The sequence below is a fragment of the Pholcus phalangioides genome, unplaced genomic scaffold, assembly GCF_987345545.1.
Source record: "Pholcus phalangioides strain wild (caught in Gottingen) unplaced genomic scaffold, Ppha-v1.0 ptg000011l_1, whole genome shotgun sequence".
NCBI classification, from domain to species: Eukaryota; Metazoa; Arthropoda; class Arachnida; order Araneae; family Pholcidae; genus Pholcus; species Pholcus phalangioides.
Genome location: NW_028301604.1, coordinates 3,825,683 through 3,846,097, shown reverse-complemented (window position 1 = coordinate 3,846,097; position 20,415 = coordinate 3,825,683). Strand labels below are relative to the sequence as shown.

Here is a 20,415-nt window from a genome sequence, read left to right as displayed (position 1 = left end):
TGAGTGTTAAAATTGCCGATTTTACTGTAGAAATGCGGAAATTTAGTGGGGTTTTCCGTCCCATCAATAATTTTAAAAATTGAATTCTCGATTTTTGAAATATCGAATTCGCTTATTAAGATGTTTTAAAATTAATTATGGGCCCGTAAAGTACATCGTAGAAATTCCACAGCTTTAATTAAGCATTTTTTGAAGTAGAAACAGGCAGAAAGATAACTTGAAGTTCAAGGGAAAAAAATCGAAATATCTAGAGCCCATTAAAAAAAGAAAAACACCATTCATTTCTACGTTTCTTTAATCTAGATTTGTTTCTTTCATGAGTCGTGCGGCAAGCCGCCATATTGGTTAACTTGAACACGGTTTGTATGTCCCTCAAAAAAAGTATGTCCTCATCCAAAAAACCTCATTGAAGAAAACCCGGGCAGCGCCGGGTATTATAGCTAGTCATCTACAACGTTGTATAAACAGGATAGTGTCGGTCCAACTCCCATCGTAATATTCGTGGAGTTTTGAACGCAAAATTGTGAAAACGATGAAGCAGATGCGGTGGGAAAGATGATCACCAATAATTATCATGGTTTTAAAGATTCTTTGATTCAACTCAAAATATGCCAAAAAAAACCTTTTCTGTATACAATAGAACCTCTCATCCGGATTCCTTCCTTTAACTCGATCTTTCCCTTAACCCTCTCAACTGCGTTAACGAAATATCTCGTCTTCTTAAAAGCCATTGATTATAGCCCAGATATTTTGTGTGTGTGTGTAAAGCTAATTCCTCAATGGAATGCATTTTCATATTCCTTTAACTTTCTACCTGCTAAAAATCGGGAGAAAGTCCACTTCTTATAAAAAATGTGGCATTTTACAGGGACTTTAGTAATTTCTGCTATGCTGGTTAATCGGTTGAGAAAACCGTTCCTTACTTGAGTAAATGATTTCATTATGTTGCTACACTATGCAGAGCCGCCCTTAGGAATGTGCGACAGATGCAGTCGCATCGGGGCCCCGCACTTACGGTAATTACATTTACAATTCCTTTAACAATTTACAATTCCTTTAACAATTTACAATTCCTTTAACAATTTACAATTCCTTTAACAATTTACAATTCCTTTCACAATTTACAATTCCTTTCACAATTTACAATTCCTTTCGCAAATTCAGAATTTTCATCAATTCTGAAAGCACTTCTTTCACAAATTCTGAATTTTCATCAATTCTGAAAGCATTTCTTTCACAAATTCTGAATTTTCATCAATTCTGAAAGCATTTCTTTCACAAATTCTGAATTTTCATCAATTCTGAAAGCATTTCTTTCACAAATTCTGAATTTTCATCAATTCTGAAAGCATTTCTTTCATAAATTCTAAATTTTTTTATCATTTTTTGTAATTTTTAATTTTCATCAATTATTCTTGAATTATTTCTTTCATTTATTCTCAATTTTCACGGGTGCTGGAATTATCTGCCAATTATTTTTCATATTTTTTTCATTCATCGATTCTGAATTTTCATTAGTTCTCAAACAATTTCTTTCATTACGTCTTAATATTAATTGGTTTTGGAATCATTTCTTTCATTAATTTAAATTTTTCTTCAGTTCAAAAATTTCATTTTTTTTTTGTTAATTTAAATTTAATTGTGTCTATATTTTCTTGTATGGATATTTTCAGCGCCTGTATATTTTGTAATAATTTATGAATTTTTGGATGCTGATTCCCTCTCCCCGGTTTCACAAAATATGTAAATCGGGGCTAAGAGCCCCCAAAATTATTAAGACTCCTCTGGCCCCAATATTTTTTTTTTATGCCGGGCCCCGCTGCTGATAAAGGCAGCCCTGACACTATATAGCACATGTATAGTAATTCGTAGTATCATTTTTAAATAGTCGTCACAATTTCGGAATGATTTCCCATCTTCTTCGTTTAACCGAGAATTCCATTAAAACCGGATCATCCTTGTCCCAGTTGGTCCGGATAACAGAGGCGCTCACCTGTAAACGTAAAATTTCCAGATCATACATCAAAATAAACAAACTGAAATAAAATCTTGAAACCGATCCAATCATTTGTAGACACAATGTATAATTTCCTACTATAATCGTAGACTTCATCATTACTTCTAATCAACGATTCACGAATTGAATGAAATATATTTGAACGATATTTAATGACATAATGGTTAATTACGGGATGCGTTTTCTAGGTTTATGATAAAACGAGCATGTGCTAATTTCTTTATTGTTATTATTATTTTTTGATCGGCAACCCTTTCGCGGATTTGTAGTAACCTACTAGTACGACGCGTCATAAAATAAAATAATAATAAATGGGCAAAAAAAAAAAAAAAAAAAATGGGAAGAAAAAAGATCGGGTAGCTCAGGTCACGTTCTCACGCTTTTTCAACGCTTCTAGCGCATTAGCTTATTAAACGCGCTAGAGCAACAGCATCAATAGAAAAGAACTTCTGGAGATGAAGAGGACATACAGAGATCATACATACCCCTGACTCAAAATCTCATTTCCTGTTATCAGTAAGCATTACTCTTTTTCGTTTGTTTTCTTTTGTTTCATCTTTTATATTTTATTTCATAATTTTTTTATTTTTTTATTCATCTTCTTCACATCCATATTGACTTTTTTTCTCTCTCTCTCTCTCTCCTTTTTTTCGAGTAATTTTTTATTCTTTTAAAAGAGACAGACATGGAGAATTGTGGCTCAGATATCAACTGAGCTCATGCCGCGCTAACTATGCCAAATTGCGAATTTCCTCTTTCGTTCAACCCTCCCTTCCACGTATTCCCATTTTTCCATACTTTACTGTATGTACAGAACTATGTATACATACATGAGTTGCAACACTCTCTAAAAAAAAAAAAAAAAATTACTCTTTTTCTCACTGTTATTTATTTATTTTATTTTTTAGCCTGTCATCTTACCCTGACACTGTTTGAATAAAATTTCTTGGGTTTTTTACCCATTTGCCAATTACTTACTCACTTACTTACTTAGTCTTCAGTGTTAAGGATATATTGCTACTGACACTTCTCTCTCTCTCTCATTTCTTAATTTTTTATTTTATTTTTTTTGTTCATCCCTGAACAGCATCAGGCTTTTTTAATGAGATGGACGATTTCGTCTTTTTATCTCTTTTTTGTGTGTGTGTGTGTGTGTGAGTGTGCTTTCAAAAGTCCAACTATTCTGATGCGGAAGTCAAGCTTCATTTTGGATGATTCAGTTTTTTATTTAAGTAGAACTACCGTTTTTTTATGATTTATGATAACTACCTTTTAACTAGAATAATTCGTTACAGTTGTACTTTCATATAGCTGTCATCGCCGAATTTTCGGGACGTTTACAGGGGTCCGATGCGGAACAACGGCTGCAGAAACACCAACACTTGAATTATTCACGGTTTGAAAAAAGGGGGTTCATCAACTACATAGAACATTTACCCCCGATTATTCAAGGAAAGACTGTGCCAAACTGATTGCTGATCCTTATATTGTTCTTGAACAACAATTAATAATAAATGATTAATAATAATGAATGTCATAAATACACATTAGAGCCTTTCTTATAACCAGCCTGAGACTGATTCAGGGAAAATTCCGATTGAACGAGAGAGATTGAAACTAGTGTAAAATTAATTACATATGTGCATTGAATGAGTTCGATACTTCATGGAGAAATATTGCATCACATGTATACCGATTATTATTTGAATATTCAGTGAATAAATAAAATTAAAAATTTGGAGATTACATTTTATAGTTGTAAAAGGGAACTTACGTATACTAGGAATTGAACATGCCCCCCCCCATAGTTGTAACATATTAAGTTCAATTACAGCATCAAGTACGACTAGAGTTCCGGTTAAAGCTATGCCGGTTAACACTCTCAGTAGCAATAACGAGATATCTCGCCTAACTTGATGCTTTGTATTTCGGTAATTATGAGATATCTCACCTCCTCAAAACCCTCTTATTCTGGAAATGACAGAGATCTCTGTAAAGCAGAATTTTTTCACGAACGTGTTTTTCATCCCTCCTGTCAACCTGACGATCAACTGTAAGTGATCGTCAGGTTGAGGGAGGGAATCAGCTTTTGTTCAAATAGTTTTGATTTCGAAAGGAAAGAGATGGTATTTGAAATATATCCTTCCCCCCCTTCGGGAGGGTACTATAGAAATATGTGTACAGTATAAATAATAGGAAAAGATAGAGTCTTTTTCTTCCTCGGTTTAATGTTCTCGGAGTTTGGATGAAGGGAAGCACTATCACTTGCTCAAAATCGGAGAAAATTTTTCTTATTGAAAAAATATGTAGCTTTTTATAGAGGGTTTAGTTATTCCCACTGCTTGCACAGTGAAAATAACTAAATAACTAGATTCCGGATCAGTGAAATTTATAAAACCGCAGAAAGGGTTAAAAGTGGTAAGTTGTTTTATTGTGTTACAAAATTTTAACAACCCAGGGGGTGAACTATCTCTGCAGTCCTTAGTAACTACTAGTCCTAATGAACTACCGGTCGGAGGACTGCAGCTAAGGACCGCTTCAACTACTAGTAGTTAAGAGGTACTATGAACTACCAGTCCTTAAGGTCACGTGACGTGAAACAGTAGTTAGAGGGAGAGAAAATTTTTGGTTTCGAGAGTAACAGATCGCTAACCAATCGGGATGCCGTTTGAAGCCTACAACTACTACTAATTATTTAACAATCGTTTTTCCGCAGTGGGTGGTGGCAGCGATTTCATGTTTACAACTGATTGTAAACAAACTTTTTCTTCCGAGGGACTCGCCACACATTTTTGTCACCCGTGCTTTGCAATTTTTTTTACTCTAACATCGCCAGCTAGTTTAATTATTTTGTAAACGTATGAGACGTTGCATTTTTCATCTTGCGACTTTTTTTAGAATAAGATTCGGTATTTTTCTTGTCCGAGCTCATGGATCCAACTTTTGGATACTTGAAAAAGCGAGTATCTGGGACCCCAGCTGCATATAAGCGGGTCGCATACTGATGAAATCAAAATTTGAAAAAAATAAAATTCTTACAACAAAATGCAAAATTTTAAATTAAGGTTACCGGCACTAGTTGAGCCTATGGTCGTAGTGTGCCGTTCCGGGGCAGACTTTTCCTTTTTTTTGGGGGGGGGGGGCTCTTCTTGAAAGGGTTATTATGCAAAATAATTGTAGACTTTTGGGCCCCCTATTCGCCTTGGGGGCCCCAGCTGAATATTTTTAATATTGAGTGCCACTTTTTTTTAAGACCAATTTGTTAAAAATGATTTTTTATTATCCATTTTTATTCCTTTTAAATTCATTGAAACAATGAATTGCAAATTATTTTTGGAGCAACTAAAATATTAAATTATTGATAATTTATAATTAAAAGAATTAGCTGCCTTACTGCGTATTGCAGTTCTATATTTCAAACTATGGGTTTCTCCTCAGTATTAAAAAATATCAGAACACGATTTTCTATGAATGAGCACTTACCTGTTAATGGAAGTGAATACTTCAATATTTAAAATATATATACGTCTATATTAAAGATCTTTCATCAATTTATCTGTTTCATATTTAGCTTCCAACAAATAATTTCACCTGATAACTTTCATTTTGACAATATATTTCATTTGAGTTGATTAGAAGATGAATGATTGATTGAAATTGATTAATAGAAACATGAATTAAATAACAACTTGCACATATGATTTGTCATACAAAAACATTTTATTTCAAACATATGTTCATAGAGAGTTATCATAATCACAATTTATTGGTTGTACTTTTCTTAGAAATCGCATCTTTCAAGAATATAATTTTTTAAGATTCATAAATTTTCATCTGCATCTTCAAATGTTGATTTACCTGAAATTAAAAAGAGGAAGAAAAAAAAACACTTTTATTATGCTTATCAATATTTAAATGTACTGTATATTTTATTTCAAATTATAACGCAGTCTTTAGTTGTATAAGTAGAGATAATTCGTGCACAATAGCACTTAGTCGACATTGAGTCGTCTCGCCACCATTTTATCACAGTAGGATCCAAAATGTATAAACTGTGTTTTGCAAGGGAGGCCTGGCGTTCCACATAGATGCACATGTTCATGTCTAGATGTATTTACCTAGGGCTTGGAGCAACTAAATCTTAAGAGCCAACATTGCAAAAAAAAAAATTCATACTGACACCTAAAATTTTCTATGCAGATCATAAAATATTTGGAGTTTATGTCTGAATCTTCCAACATGTCAAGATCATCACTAAGTGCTGAAAAAGTTGAATATAATTTTTTTTTACTTCGGATTATTTCTTCTAAAAATATGCTTGGCTTCCAAAAAATTTGGCCCGCGCCTTTTTCGAGCCATGTTTCTACCCTAAAATTTTGGTCAGACAGATGAAGTGCAAAAACCTATTGGCACGCAGCTTACTATATATTTTCACTCTACTCTTTCAGCTTTGCTCTAAAACACATCCTTAGAAACCTCTTGTGGATCGGGGAACCCCTATTTAAATTAACATAGAAATTTTGCAGTGTTGTATGGTCTCACTAGTTAAAAAGTATGATATTATTTGTCATCAAGTATATTGTTTTAATATTTCCATTCACAAAATTTGCTCATCAGTAAATATAACACGTTTTTCAAAGAATTAATATTGCTTTTCAGTTAGTAAAGCTTCTCAGTTTTTTTTTAATGTCCTCCCTCTCATTTATATAGCCAAGACAAGTTTTTCAACAGTACATGTTTTTACTTGCACTGGTCAAATTTTGAGTGGTATAGGTAGCCATTAAGAAATCGTCTATCTTAATTTCCTCAATTCAATTATATCAAAAACAGTTGTTCTTTCAATAGTATATGAAAAAATTATTATAAAGATAATTACTCATAGCAAGATATTTCTCGAGAGAAACCAATATGGTATGGACTAAAAACAATGCCACCATTCCCCCTTGCTTATTTTGTTTTTGCACATATAAAATGTGTCGCTGAAATTACAATAATTTCAGAGAGAAGTATGTTTCTGTTGAGTTTTATATTGAGAAATATTCAAGTGATTGTACAGTTTACAATTTTTATGAATTTTCTCAACTTAAAATTGAATGTGTATAAAATAGGTTATTTTAATCATGGTGCAACATAAATAAGACACTGAAATACAACATTTCTTAATAAACATGTGAATTTATGTAATACAGCCTCTCCGAAACGCTATTATGATTATGATCTGATACAACGTCAAAATTCTGTGGGTGGGATGGTGGTGTTAAATCGGGTTCGACTGTATTTGTTCCACTAGGGTTGTTGATACAAATGAAATCAGTGAAAATGATGATTGTTAAAATTTATGTCATTAAATCATGCATGGAAATATTTCATTTTACATGAAAATAATAATGGAAACTGTTGCTCAAAGTCAAATACAAAGAATTAAAATTACCTTTGTTTGCTCTGGGGGGATTGTTTCGTAACCTTAAAAACCTTCACATTACTTCGTAGCTACCTACAGCCAAGTTCCTGGGAAACAAAATTTTTCAGAGTTAGAAAAGTCTCACAAATGTATATACACTAATATATATATAATCTCTCAGCTGTTTACTAACAACATTGTTAAAAAATAAATGCTCGTTAAAAGTTTCACTTCCATAACATCTCAAAATGTTATATTTTAAAGTTCTTAAATATTCGACATGGAAATTTGTTTTCTGTGTTTACCCATACACACAAAATCAAAAACAATTTTTGGCAAAAAATTAAATTTGAACACACACAGCAAGGCCATAACCCAAATACTGAAGTAGTAATACGTTTCAAACACTAATCTGCTTCCTCTAGTTATAATGTATATACCTCAATAAAAACTGTGCCTGAAATTCCAACTTTGTTTTTTAGTTCCATTGTACGAATTTCATTTTTCTTATCAACAAAACAATATAATGATTCCTTATTAAATATTCCTCATCTCATAGCGAGTTACAGAGTGCAATTTTTCAGGAAGTGGCACATGATTTTTTTCTCAAAATTTAACTTCCACTAAGTATTACAATATTGTTCATTTGAACAGTTCAAAATATCAAATCTATATTTTAATCCTTTAGTGCACGAGTTTTACAAAATTTAATATTTAACATTACTGCCAATTTTTACCATGCTTTATTTCAATTTCACCATTACTCATCACAAAAAAATTATTAAATTTTTTGTCATTTAGGTGCTATAATTTATTATCAATGAATTGTAGCTTATTAGTTACTTTGTGCATTGAAGGGAGGTTGATCTAAAACACAAATTTTCAATTTCCTTATTTATAGGCGATTATTCATAGCATAGTCATCCAAACACAATTTTTATTGTGCCAACAATATTCAAATTATTTATTTACACACATGCTCAATTTATTTAGACATAATTTTTCATTGAAAAAAATTAATACGGCAAAAAACATAGAATGTAAAATTTCAATCTGATATTATCGTAATTGTAGATTTATGTTTCATTTGCCATGTAAATATTTTCAATACAATCCAAAGTATACATGGGCTATTTGATATTTTTCAGCATTACCAAGTGGGATCCACTGCCCTATTGATTGCGTGACATTATGTCCATTTATATTTTTAAATAACGCATTTACCGAGCAAAAAAATATTAAGAAAATTTCTAAATACTCTTCTTATATAGTTCGATAGCAATAAAATAATTCTTACCTCAGTAATGAACATGCTAGCACTTCGTCGTGGCTTCGATCGCCGATGTCAACATCTAGTTTTGCAGGATATAATGATGAATCACTTCAACTTTGATGACATCGAAGACATAATCTAAGTTTTATCTGTCATTATTATCGTAAAAAATTGTTTAATTCGAAAAAAAAACAGCATATTTCATCACTAAATATCACAGCGAGAACTCGCGGCCAGAGACGAAATTTCCTCTTTTCCAAGATGGCCGCCGTGAACTACTTTTCTTGCTGCTTTAGGACTGGTGCTAGGCAGTCCTTAGCAGCGGTCCTAAGTAACTACTAAAAAAAAGTCCTTAGCTTAGAGATAGTATCGAAAAGTCGAACTACTGGCCAGCTAAGGACTTTTCGGCGCTCAACTACTTTTTTTCCGCTAAGGACCGCAGAGATAGTTCACCCCCTGAATCAGCCTGACTCAGGGCCAGCGATAGGCATGAGGCAACGAGGCAGCCGCCTAGGGCAGCATTTCTTTTTTTTGGAAAATTTGTTATGGCGGTGTTTTTACTCTCGCAGATTTTGACACATCGAAATCATTTTGAAAGGTGAGCACGAGTTGGTAAATAAGCACAAGTAAATACAATACTTCCTATTCAAACTATTCAATGCTCAATCATCTCAATACACTTCCTCTCCTGCACTTCCAAAAAGTGCCACCGGTCTCTACAGATAGGCCGGACATAGCCGGACTATATCTTTTCTAGTTGCACCCATCCTTCATTGCTTTGAAGTGGTTCTTTCTTAGACTATTTTGGGGAGCCGCGAATAAACGTTATCACTGCAAAAAAGAGCCACGTGTGACAAAAGTTCGAGAACTACTTCTCTAAATCATCAGTGTCATCCGCCCCTTCCCAAAGAGTCACCCACACTTCGAGAACCACTGTATTAGGGTAACAGACAAAGAAAGAAAATTTTTTCCAGATAGTAGTATCCAAGGGGCGCCGCTGTGGTGGTCGAGTGGTCACAGTGACGGACTCGCATCGCGAGGTCCCGGGTTCGAACCCCACCGTCGCCGCAGTGGTGGTTGGCTGAAGTTGGTATTCTGTGGTTCCCAACTTCGAGGTGCGAATGCAAACCGATCTCCCCATTTAAAAGTCTCGCCGCAGAAAGCAACAGGCCTACAACGGTAAAATCATCAAACACATAACACTTTACTCATAGTTCGAAAAATATGTGATAGATGGCAGCACTATAACAAACATTACACAGAAACAAGCTTCACGGTAGGTTCACAACACGGACACGCACATTCCAGCCTGTACCAATTCGTTAGAAGTTCCGCAGTGGAATATGGACGAGGTACATGTGTGGTTTAGTAGTATCCAAGGGCGAATTCAAGCCGATCTTCCCATTGATAAGTCTCCCCACAGAGAGTAACAGACCTACAACAGTAAAATCTTCAATCATTACACTTCACTCATAGGTCAAAAAATAGGAGGCAGATGGCAACACTACAACAAGCATTACGCAGAAACAAGCCTCACATTAGGTTCACAACACGAACCCGCACATTCCAACATATACCAATTCCTTAGAAGTTCCGCAGAGGAATATGGACGAGGGGCATGTGTGGTTTAGTAGTAGTATCCAAGGGAAGGCAAAAAATTATTCGCCTCAGGCGGCAAAATTTCTAGGACCTGCCCTGGTCTGACTAACATTTATATTTTTGATTGTTATTCTGCGTTTTTGTTGTTACAAATCTATAATTTTCGGCCAATCTTCACGGAGTTTTACATGCATGCTGCACATGACACGAGCCAAACTACTTTGATTTTTTTTTTAATTTCAAAATTTAAGAATGTATTGAAAACGGCCAAACTATTGTCTTCCTCCCTACACTATTGTTTCCTTATTCGTGACGGAACGTACGAATACTCATTTTATTCTCGCTTGCAGAAAGAACAGAACTTCACCCAAAAACCCAGGAGTACGTGACCCTAGGGAAGTGATTTTCGAGGTCGGGTCCTTCATTAGCCTAGATCCAATGAAACATAGATATAAAATATAATGTCATTCATAATTCCCATATTTTTTTTATTATACGTATACTGTAATTAATTAATTTATTAATTTAATAATTTCAAACTCGCTGCGACACCCTACTCTGGAATTGCACCAAACCGACTGTCCCTTTGTTGAAGAACGACGTGGTTGGCGGCGTAACAATGATTCATGATTCATTCCTTTCATGAAAAATCGTAAATAATTTTGTCATATTCCCCAACACCTACGCTTTTTCAATAAAAAAATATCAACAAGCAATCAAAACTTCATAACTTCTTGATTAAATTATTATTAAATTATCACTTAATTATTATTAAATTATCACTTAATTATTATTGAATTACCACTTAATTATTATTAAATTATCACTTAATTATTATTGAATTACCACTTAATTATTATTAAATTATCACTTAATTATTATTGAATTACCACTTAATTATTATTAAATTATCACTTAATTATTATTAAATTATCACTTCTTAAATTCTTCAGGACTTCTTCGTAACTCAATCCCTTCATACCTAATACACTAACCCTACTAGCTCTTTTCTGCACCCCCTTAATCCAAGTCTGGTATCCAAAGCTAAGCGGCATGCTCTAACCTTTTCACACCTGAACTGAAACTGATTATTAAAACAAATTGTTTTTAATTAATTTGTGTTTATTTCATGTCAAATTGTCCTTTAAAAATAAAAAAAATTAATTAATTTCGGTCGATATGTTTACTAGGACCATTTAAGTTAGGTACATATGTGTACCTCAGATATTAACTTGAAAAGACAATCATATAAAACCATTTAAAAGAGGCCATCAAAGCAAGAGGCTAAGCACCGAGACGAACTATGCCGCAGAAAAGCGGAAAGACGACTTCAGGAGAACATGAAGACGTCCTCTTAAGTATGAAATCCCCCCCCCCAGTATTCTATTTGCTATTTGACCCCTGCAGAACAATAGTTAGGATGCACACATACTCGGGAGGAGAGCGAAGAGTGCGACTACAAAAGAGGAAATGCATCGGGCTAGAGGTAGAGGTGCCCTCACATACTGACGAGAATTGATGATGACTTAGAAAACCTAAGTCGCTCATCAATACGAATTCCAAAATCAGTAAGCTTAGTCCCATCCCGAATTGTTTTACCACTGACCTCGTAAGTAAAACGTGGGTTGTTAGAACTAAAATTAGCAATCACATGCTAAAAGCCAACATGTCAACGCTAAAAGTCATGCTCCATCAGTCATACCAAATAAACAACGTTCAGGCTTTTGTCCTCACCCGATTCCTTAGTAATAATGATCGTAGAAGTGAAGGTCATTTTAAAAAATATTTAAAAGTTTGTTAAATTTTTATATACATATGCATGTACCGTGTACCATATAAAACACCCAAAAGCGCTCAAGACTTCGGTTAAAGTAAAGCATGACCATTTTTATAAAGGACAGAATTGCCTACCCTGAAGTATAGGCAGAAATAATTCGATTTTGTGCTTTATACAGTACAAGCTGCTGTTGCCCTACTGTGCTAAATATTTGACGAGCCTTAATCGTAGGATGGGATTCGGGCACTATAAAAGTTTTATAAAAGATTTTTTACAAAACTTCAAAAAACAACCAATAAACCATAAACCACGAATGCAACCATATTGGTTGCATTCGCTCGAATGTAGCCGATACATATAATTGGTTGCATTTTTCACGTTCTATAAAAGAAATTTCATAAAACTTTTATAGTGCAATCCCGGCTCTAGTAGTAAACTGAATGCATAATTACAGAACAAATGCATAATAAATGCATAATAACAAAATGGTATAACTTTTTCCTAAGAAATGTCATTGTGAGGCAAAACCTGGTACCAATGGGTGGTGTAAAACCTGGTACCAATGGGTGGTGTAAAACCATGTACTATCAGGTGCAGTTTAAATTAGAATATTCTCAAAATCAATACTGAAGGGTAAAGTCAAGAAATCGCAAGGAATTTCTAGCTCCAGAAAAGCACCGACAAAGTAATCAGACTGTAAGGCCAGCATTACACTATAAGCGTTTTGTAAACTCTTTGATAAAACTGAAAAAAAAACCACCGATAAACGTATCGGTTATATTCGAGCAAATGTAATCAATAGACTCATTGGTTGTTTTGTGAAAGATCTTTTATCAAACTATTATAGTGCAATCCCCGCCTTATAACATTTTTCTCGATGAAGAACCAACATCTCAGAAAATTCAAAACGAAAAACGGTGAAACGGCAATGCTCCTTTCTCCGGAAAAAATGGGAGCAGCGACAGAATGTCGATAAAGTTAATAGAAAGGATAAAAATCAAAAAAGAAGAAAGCTGTTATTACAAGACCATCGTAAGCAGAAGGGAACCAGTGGTGTATTTACAGGGGGCTTGGTGGACTATAGCCCAGGGCGGCGAGTTCATAGTGGCGGCAAATTTGAGGGATGTGTGGCCAAGATAAATAAGTCGAATGGGAGAAGGGCGGAAAAATTTGTATAACCCTAAGTAAATCCATCTCTGCGAGCCAGTAAGGGACCAGATCAGTGAGTGACCTAGAGTGTGTGCGAGCATGTGAATAGACGGAAGAGTGACCTACAAAGCGAGGGACCAGGTCAGTGAGTAACCTAGAGCGTGAGCAAGCATGTGAATGATCATAAGAGTGACGTAGAGCATGTGTAAACGTGTAAACGATCAAAAACGTGACCTAGAGCGCGTATAAGCATGTGAATGATCAAAAGAATGACGTAGAGCATGAGTAAATGTAAAAACGATCAAAAGAGTGACCTTTAAAGCAAGAAACTATGTCGATGAGCGACCAAATGAGTGACCTAAAGTGTGTACAAGCATGTGAGCGATCGCAACAGTGTGCAAGCATATGAATGACTGAAGAGTGATTTAAAGAGTGTATGGGCATGGGAGTAACCAAAATAGTGACTTAAAGACATAGTTGAATATGCAGGAGTGGGGGGGGGGGGGCAAGCGGGTCATAAGTAGCACGGGGGGTGAATTCGAGGAAAGAGTAGTCAAGAAAATTGAACTAGAATGCTATAAATGCGCCTCTGAATGGAACAATTCTGAAACTTCTAAGTTTTGCAATGAAGATTACCAGAGACGTACGCAGGAGGGTGCTCAGGGAACCGTGCCCCCCCCCTAAAAATAGAAGAAAAATGTGATATTTCAGAAAAAAATTAAAATATCGAAAGAAAATACCCTTTATATGCTATATTAATCAATGCTTTTTGAAGGGTGCTAACTCAAAATTTCTCGGGAAGAAAATTTTTGTGCCCGCTCCAAAGATCGATCCTGCGTACGCCCCTGAACATTATGCACAATGCAAATGAAAAGTAGAATGATCCCTCTACAAATCCAGAGCGACATTTGTAGATACTGGCTCATGCCCAAGTACAAAGGAAGATTGCACTTTTAAATAAGGTTTTTGCAATTTACATGAGAAAAATAAATATTTCAATTAGAAGTTATATGGTCATATAAGAATACGATCTAATTTTCTAAAATTAAATGTATAACTTGAATGACAAATTTAAATTTTTCCTTTTTTTAAATAAACTTCTTAATGAATAATTTTTTTCGCAGGAATTTAAATGGATACCTGGTACCTGGATTTATCCAACCCGTGGGACAAAACCAAGTATTTACAACACTTTGGGAAAAAAAATCATAAAACTGAAGAAAACATTTCTAACAAAAAAAATGCTTATATTCAGGTGGTTGAATAGCCATTAATGCCGTATATATATAACAAAAATTTTTTTAAATATAATTTTCCTTTCAGTGTTTCAGAAGAATGTGGATTCAAACATTTGGTATCCGATTTTGTCCCACTTTATCCTACGGATTTCAAAGACGTACGCAGGAGAAAGGGGTACGTGTGCATAGGCGGAGATACAGAGGGGTATAAGGACGCAATGCCCCCCCCCCCCCCAGCATCCAAGGTAGAGACGACTAATCTAATGTATATGCCTGTATATATGAACTGACATCATTATCATCATCATCATGCCCCTCCAGCAATCATCATCGTGCCCTCCCCCAGACTTTCAAGTCTATCTGTGCCTATGGACGTGTGTTGCATAAATTGCATATTCATAAATTGTTGGGGGGGGGGGAGGGTACTTGGCCTCCTTACAAAGTTTATTTGCGGAGTTGCCTGAGCATCCATATTCCGGCACCTATATCAGTGGTGGCTCTTGGATTTGCGAAGCCCGATATGCGGTCGTGTGGTTCAGACATTTTTTATGAAGGGTCCCAAAATAATTTTGATTCAGCGGTCGTGTGGTTCAGACATTTTTTATGAAGGGTCCCAAAATGATTTTGATTCAAGAAAAAATAATTTTACTCCTGTACGCATCCACTCGAACTCTTTCCGTCAACTGCTCACTCGCTGAGATTTTTGCAGACCATTATTTACATATTTTGTCACCAGCTGAGTTCAGCTTCGCAAAGTTATTTAAAAAAAAAACAACCTTTTTTGGATAAATGACAATGCCAAAAGAAAAAAAATTAAGGGGAAAAAAATTCCCTACCAATCAAAAGGAGTGAAGAAACTATGGAGGGGTGGTTAAACATGATTTTACCGGCCCTACCATTGAGAAGTAAGTTTACAGCAGTGTTTTTATTCCCTTCTAGCATTTGCAGCCCCCAAAAGTTTTCCGCCCGGGGCAGTTGTGTCCCCTTTGCCTCCCCTTCCCTAATTTCAGCGTTGCTTTCGCGTGACTTAAAATTTGAATTTTTTTTTCTCTTAAAAATGACCCAGGATGTCTGCGAGGCCCAAGCTTATACATTATTCTTTATGTAGGGCCGTTATTGTCATGATCACTATTATCTATTGATCCAAGCATAGGCGTCGGAAGTGTTTCAGACCTGTGGGTGCTTAGAGTGAGCTTTAAGCAAGAAATTGTCATTTGTGATTTAATTCTGTGGCATAGGCGGAGATAGACTTGGAGGTCTGGGGGGGGGGGGCAAGGTCATTATTGCTGGGGGGGGGCACGATGATGATGATGCCAATTCATATATACACATATACATTATATCTGCCCACTCCACTTTTGGCCTGAGGGGGCGATGTCCCCCCCACGCCCCCGTATCTCCGCCCATGTTCTGTGGGTGCTCAAACCTGTCCTGCAAAATTTGTGGCTGCTTTAGCGGTTAGTAGGGTAATTTTAGCGGCTCTGGTGCACAATAGGGCTGCGCACGAGAACAATGGGGTCTGCGGATCTGCTCCGTGCCTGCTCCCATCGAGTTAAGTCTCGCTAGATAGTGCTGCGCATGTTTATTATGATGACGTTTCTTTCCTACGACATTATCCCGTGAAGAGGGATCTAGAACCCCTTAATACGTATATGAAGGCGTCTTAGAGGAATCTAAACTGTTTGTAATTTTTTTAGCACCCCTGGCACCAAAGCTGCATTAAGAGCTGCTTAACTTACAAGCGGCTTTGCCTGGCACCGACGCTGCTGAATTCAAGGTCGTAGCGAGAAAATTGGGGACCCTTTGGTTCCTCCCCGAAATGTTAGAAAATGACCAATTTTTGTGGAATAACAATGGTAAAATCTATTTTTCTCCATTTTGGTTCTCTCCCCCCCCCCCCTAAATAGTAGTCGTCTCCCTCCGAAATAAATTTCTGCTGACGGACCTGTATCAATCACAAAAGTAAGAAAAATCAGTCCATTTTCAACTCAATACAATCAATTTTATAACTTGTGCTGCCATCTATTAGAAACAATCTTAAGTAAATAAACTGACGTAAAATCTGGTGTAGATATTGATAAAGCAAATATTTCTCTTGGCCGCCCTTACTAGAAGCGGGACCCGGTGCGTCTGAACAATTGCAGGGCACCAAAAAAGTTTAGAACCCCTTTCGCCCTGCTATATATTTCGTGGGGGAAGGAAATGGGCATCCATCATTTCAGAACATACAGAAATGATGAAAAATTATCCATACAAAAAATTTTAAACACACAATAAATGTAAATTAAAAAAATGAAAATTCAGCACCGAAGGCAATTTGAAACTAATGAGTGGAAATTCTCGAAACTAATGAAAATTTTAGACTTGGTGACTTCAAAAAATAATTGAAAGAAATACTTCTACGCCAATGAAAATTCATAGTTTATGGAAGTGATAATTCCAGAATTGATGGAAGTGATTAATTCCAGAATTGATGGAAGTGATTAATTCCAGAATTGATGGAAGTGATTAATTCCAGAATTGATGGAAATCATAGGCGCAGATAGACATGAAAAAGACTGGAGAGGGGGTATGATAATGAAATCTGGGGAAGAGAGGGCATGATGATGATGAAGATGCCAATATATATGTATATGCATTAGGGGCCGTTCAAGTATTACGTAATCAAATTTTTAGCCATTTTTGACCCCCTTCCCCCCCCCTATCAGCAAAATTTCGTCATCAGCTCTGCCCCTTTGAATCATAACTCATATTTTCATAAAGGGTGGTTGATGACGTAAGCATTATCCAAACCCCCCTTCCCATCAAAAGTCAGCAAATCGGAAACCCCCTCCCCCCCCCATCGATGATGACGTAATACTTGAACGGCCCCTTAGATCAGTCGTCTCGGTCATTGATGCTGGGGACAGAAGCATTGCCCCTCACGCCCCCCCCCCCGTATCTCTGCCCCTGATGAAAATTCAGAACTGATGAAAAATACTGTAATTCCAGAATGGGTGAAAATTCAGTCAACCTGTCACACGCACCCCCTAAACATAGCTCTGTGTCAAAAAATTAGGGGCATTAAAATAATATAACAACGTGATCATCACGCATTCCCAAGAGATCATTACAATCTGTCCAGGGAATTTGCTAGTGTTAGCAGACATCCATGCTCGAACCCAGACCTGCGCAGTCAGAGGATGGCTCCCTAACCACTCGACTGCCATGGGGCATTCGAACTTTTGATTGCTATGGAGAAAACAATTCACAAGAAAAATTCACCATAAAATTTTATCTTCAACCACACACAGATATTTTATATGATAATATTTCTATCTTTACTCTGTGGTTTCATCAAAATTGTGCTAAATTTAGTTAATGCGTATGGTATACATATACTCCTGTAAATTGGTCACCTACCTATAGTAGTCAATACAGCAGAGTTTTTTGGTTGGTCAGTTCACACAGATTCTACTGTAATTATAATTAATCTGAAATCTGATTCCAAGAACAAAAATTTAAAAATATTCCAAACTTCGAAAAAAGGTTCATCTTCCCATAAAAAATATCAAACCCGATAAAACTTCAGAGTTAAAAATCAAAACAATGAAAATATATGATTCGAAATTTAATACAAATAACCAAATTTTATTTTCAATCATTTACATGGGCTATAGCGACGCAACGCATCATTATGCTCAATAATTAGATGTAGTTATCAAAAACATTTACAAAAAAAATATATCTCACTCACTCTCTAAATGTCCTTTCATATCGACGAATATTTCTATGTTTAAAAATATCTAGTTACATAAAAATTTCAGTGTTATCGATCAAAAATACGTTTAATACTTTGATAATACTGTAAAATCTCTGTTGCATACAGAATGTCATATGCTATGATATTTCACAACAAAATCATTAAATCTGCAACACTGAACTCTATTTCTATATTCAACTCGAAAATGCATATTACAGTTGAAAATATGGTAACTTATATCACTTTGCAATGCTATCGGAACACTAATCTTAAGAAATATGCAACGAGAAACTATCGCAAACATGTCTCATGGTCTAAGAATAAATTAATTCCATTCTGATTCTGAATATTCTCAGATCATTGCAAAGAAAAATGTCAATCCAAAAAAGAGAAAAAAAAAGAATGATGTTTTATAATCACTTCATTTATAGTGTTTGCCCTGCCGGAATCTACAATATCAAGCTAATACAAGGATTTTCTACATACAGTATGATTACCTCTGGTGATTCAAAGGGGGCTGTATAAGAGACACGGGAAAAGTAATCAGGAATGACGGGAAAACAAGCCAATTATTCACGAATGAAAAATGTTAGTTATGGCACAAGATAAACCCCCTGAGACGCAGGGCAGAAGGAGGGAGGAAAAGGGTGAAATTAAAGGGAATAATTTCGTTACGCACAAATTGCATACGCATTTAAAGAGGGTACCGTAAACTGAAGTTACATGAGCCCTGGGGGGGGGGGGGGTGCAGCGTTCGCCAATGCTCGTCTATATGCGTATTTCACGCATCAAAATTCATTTTTACTCCTCCAAATTGTTTTAAGGATTGAAATTATACTCAAATTTTGGATTAAAAAAATTACTTTTTACTGCGCAAAAAGGGAAAATAAACGTGCCTTTAAAAAGACATCGATGTTGCTGGTGTTAACGATCTAAAGTTCCCTAATTGATTATTCAGTACTTTCAAAAACATTGATAACCCCTGTACAAAGGCTCCATTAACTTTTGGCCTTCCCTTTGTTTTTAATGATACCATGTTGGCTGTTATAAAAGTGGCCTTTCTATTTTGTAAGTAGTCATCTTCGTAGTATGGCCATATTTTATCAAGAAAAATGCAAAAACTTAGATTTCAAGTACGGGACATTTCCAAATATCGCCAAAAAGTCAGCAATTGTCAAAAAATCACCAATCATTTCTTAAAAACTGTCTTTAGGTAGGAAAAAAAATACTGCAGCAAATCTACAGTGAATTAAAATTTATTACACTGATAAAAAAAAATGTTCAACGTGACAGACACTTACCACGAGTATTTATATTTACTTGTTGACAGTTAAGAATAATGATAGTTTTGTTTTACATACGATTGAGATAATCATGAAAGACGGAGCACCAAGAAAGAATGCACACACAGCTACAACTATAACATTTTTGGCATATGCAAATCAAACGGAGCAGAACAAACGATTACCAATTTCAGCGAACATGCCTTGTTCGTCTAGGCATGTTGCCACAGCCTGTGGGTGAAGCAACCAATTTGGTCGTGATTAGTTGTTGTACTCACCGTGGCATTGAATGTGACAGTTTTGATGGTGTCCCGTGGAATTTCGGAATGCCAAATATAATTTATATGCCAAACATTTATAGAGACTTGATGCGGTGGCTGGTCGTAATACAGTACTTGTTACAATTATTGTTTCATCATATTCTTCACACTTTTTTGAATGGAAAATCAGAGAATTTAAACAATCATGTAGGAAGTGGATCAGTGTTTTCGCTCATGTAAAGGTTTATATTGTTGCTATAGTACCGGCTTGTTTATGAATAGTCTCTGAGACACAATGTAAGGACAGAAATTTCAATTGCCGTGGGATGCCGCTGATGAATTGTGGATTCTTTCCTGTGTTTAGAACGCTCACAAGAGGTCATATACTCTCGTATATGATAAAAACAATGAAAATGCATGTCTCATTGGTGTTATGCCTCGTATAGCAAAAGACTTCCTGGTGGCTTTGGAATTATATACGGTCATCATTCCCACCTAACCAGAATAACGCGGTGTCATATTACTCATTTCATCACACACGATGCTCAATCGGTTCTATACTCAATTATATGTTTAGGATTGCTTAAGAAACGTATATTCATTTTTAGATTCTACATCACTGGTTAGTTCATTTTGCAACTAACATAATTCTGCACTGAAAAAGTCATTTGGCCTA

At 35.6% G+C, this 20,415-nt stretch overlaps 1 protein-coding gene and 1 long non-coding RNA gene across 2 annotated transcripts in view; one reads left to right on the top strand and one right to left on the bottom strand.

Moving 5' to 3' along the window:
- Positions 1 to 20,415, top strand: part of LOC149079955 (WD repeat, SAM and U-box domain-containing protein 1-like) — a 114,482-nt gene that overhangs the window by 66,943 nt on the left and 27,124 nt on the right. The gene's annotated exons all lie outside the window — the stretch shown is intronic.
- On the bottom strand, positions 5,701 to 9,129 carry LOC149079956 (uncharacterized). Its single transcript, XR_016193518.1, has 3 exons — positions 8,716 to 9,129; positions 7,449 to 7,525; positions 5,701 to 5,875 (listed from the first exon to the last, which is right to left on the bottom strand). It is a non-coding gene; the product is annotated as an uncharacterized LOC149079956 (long non-coding RNA).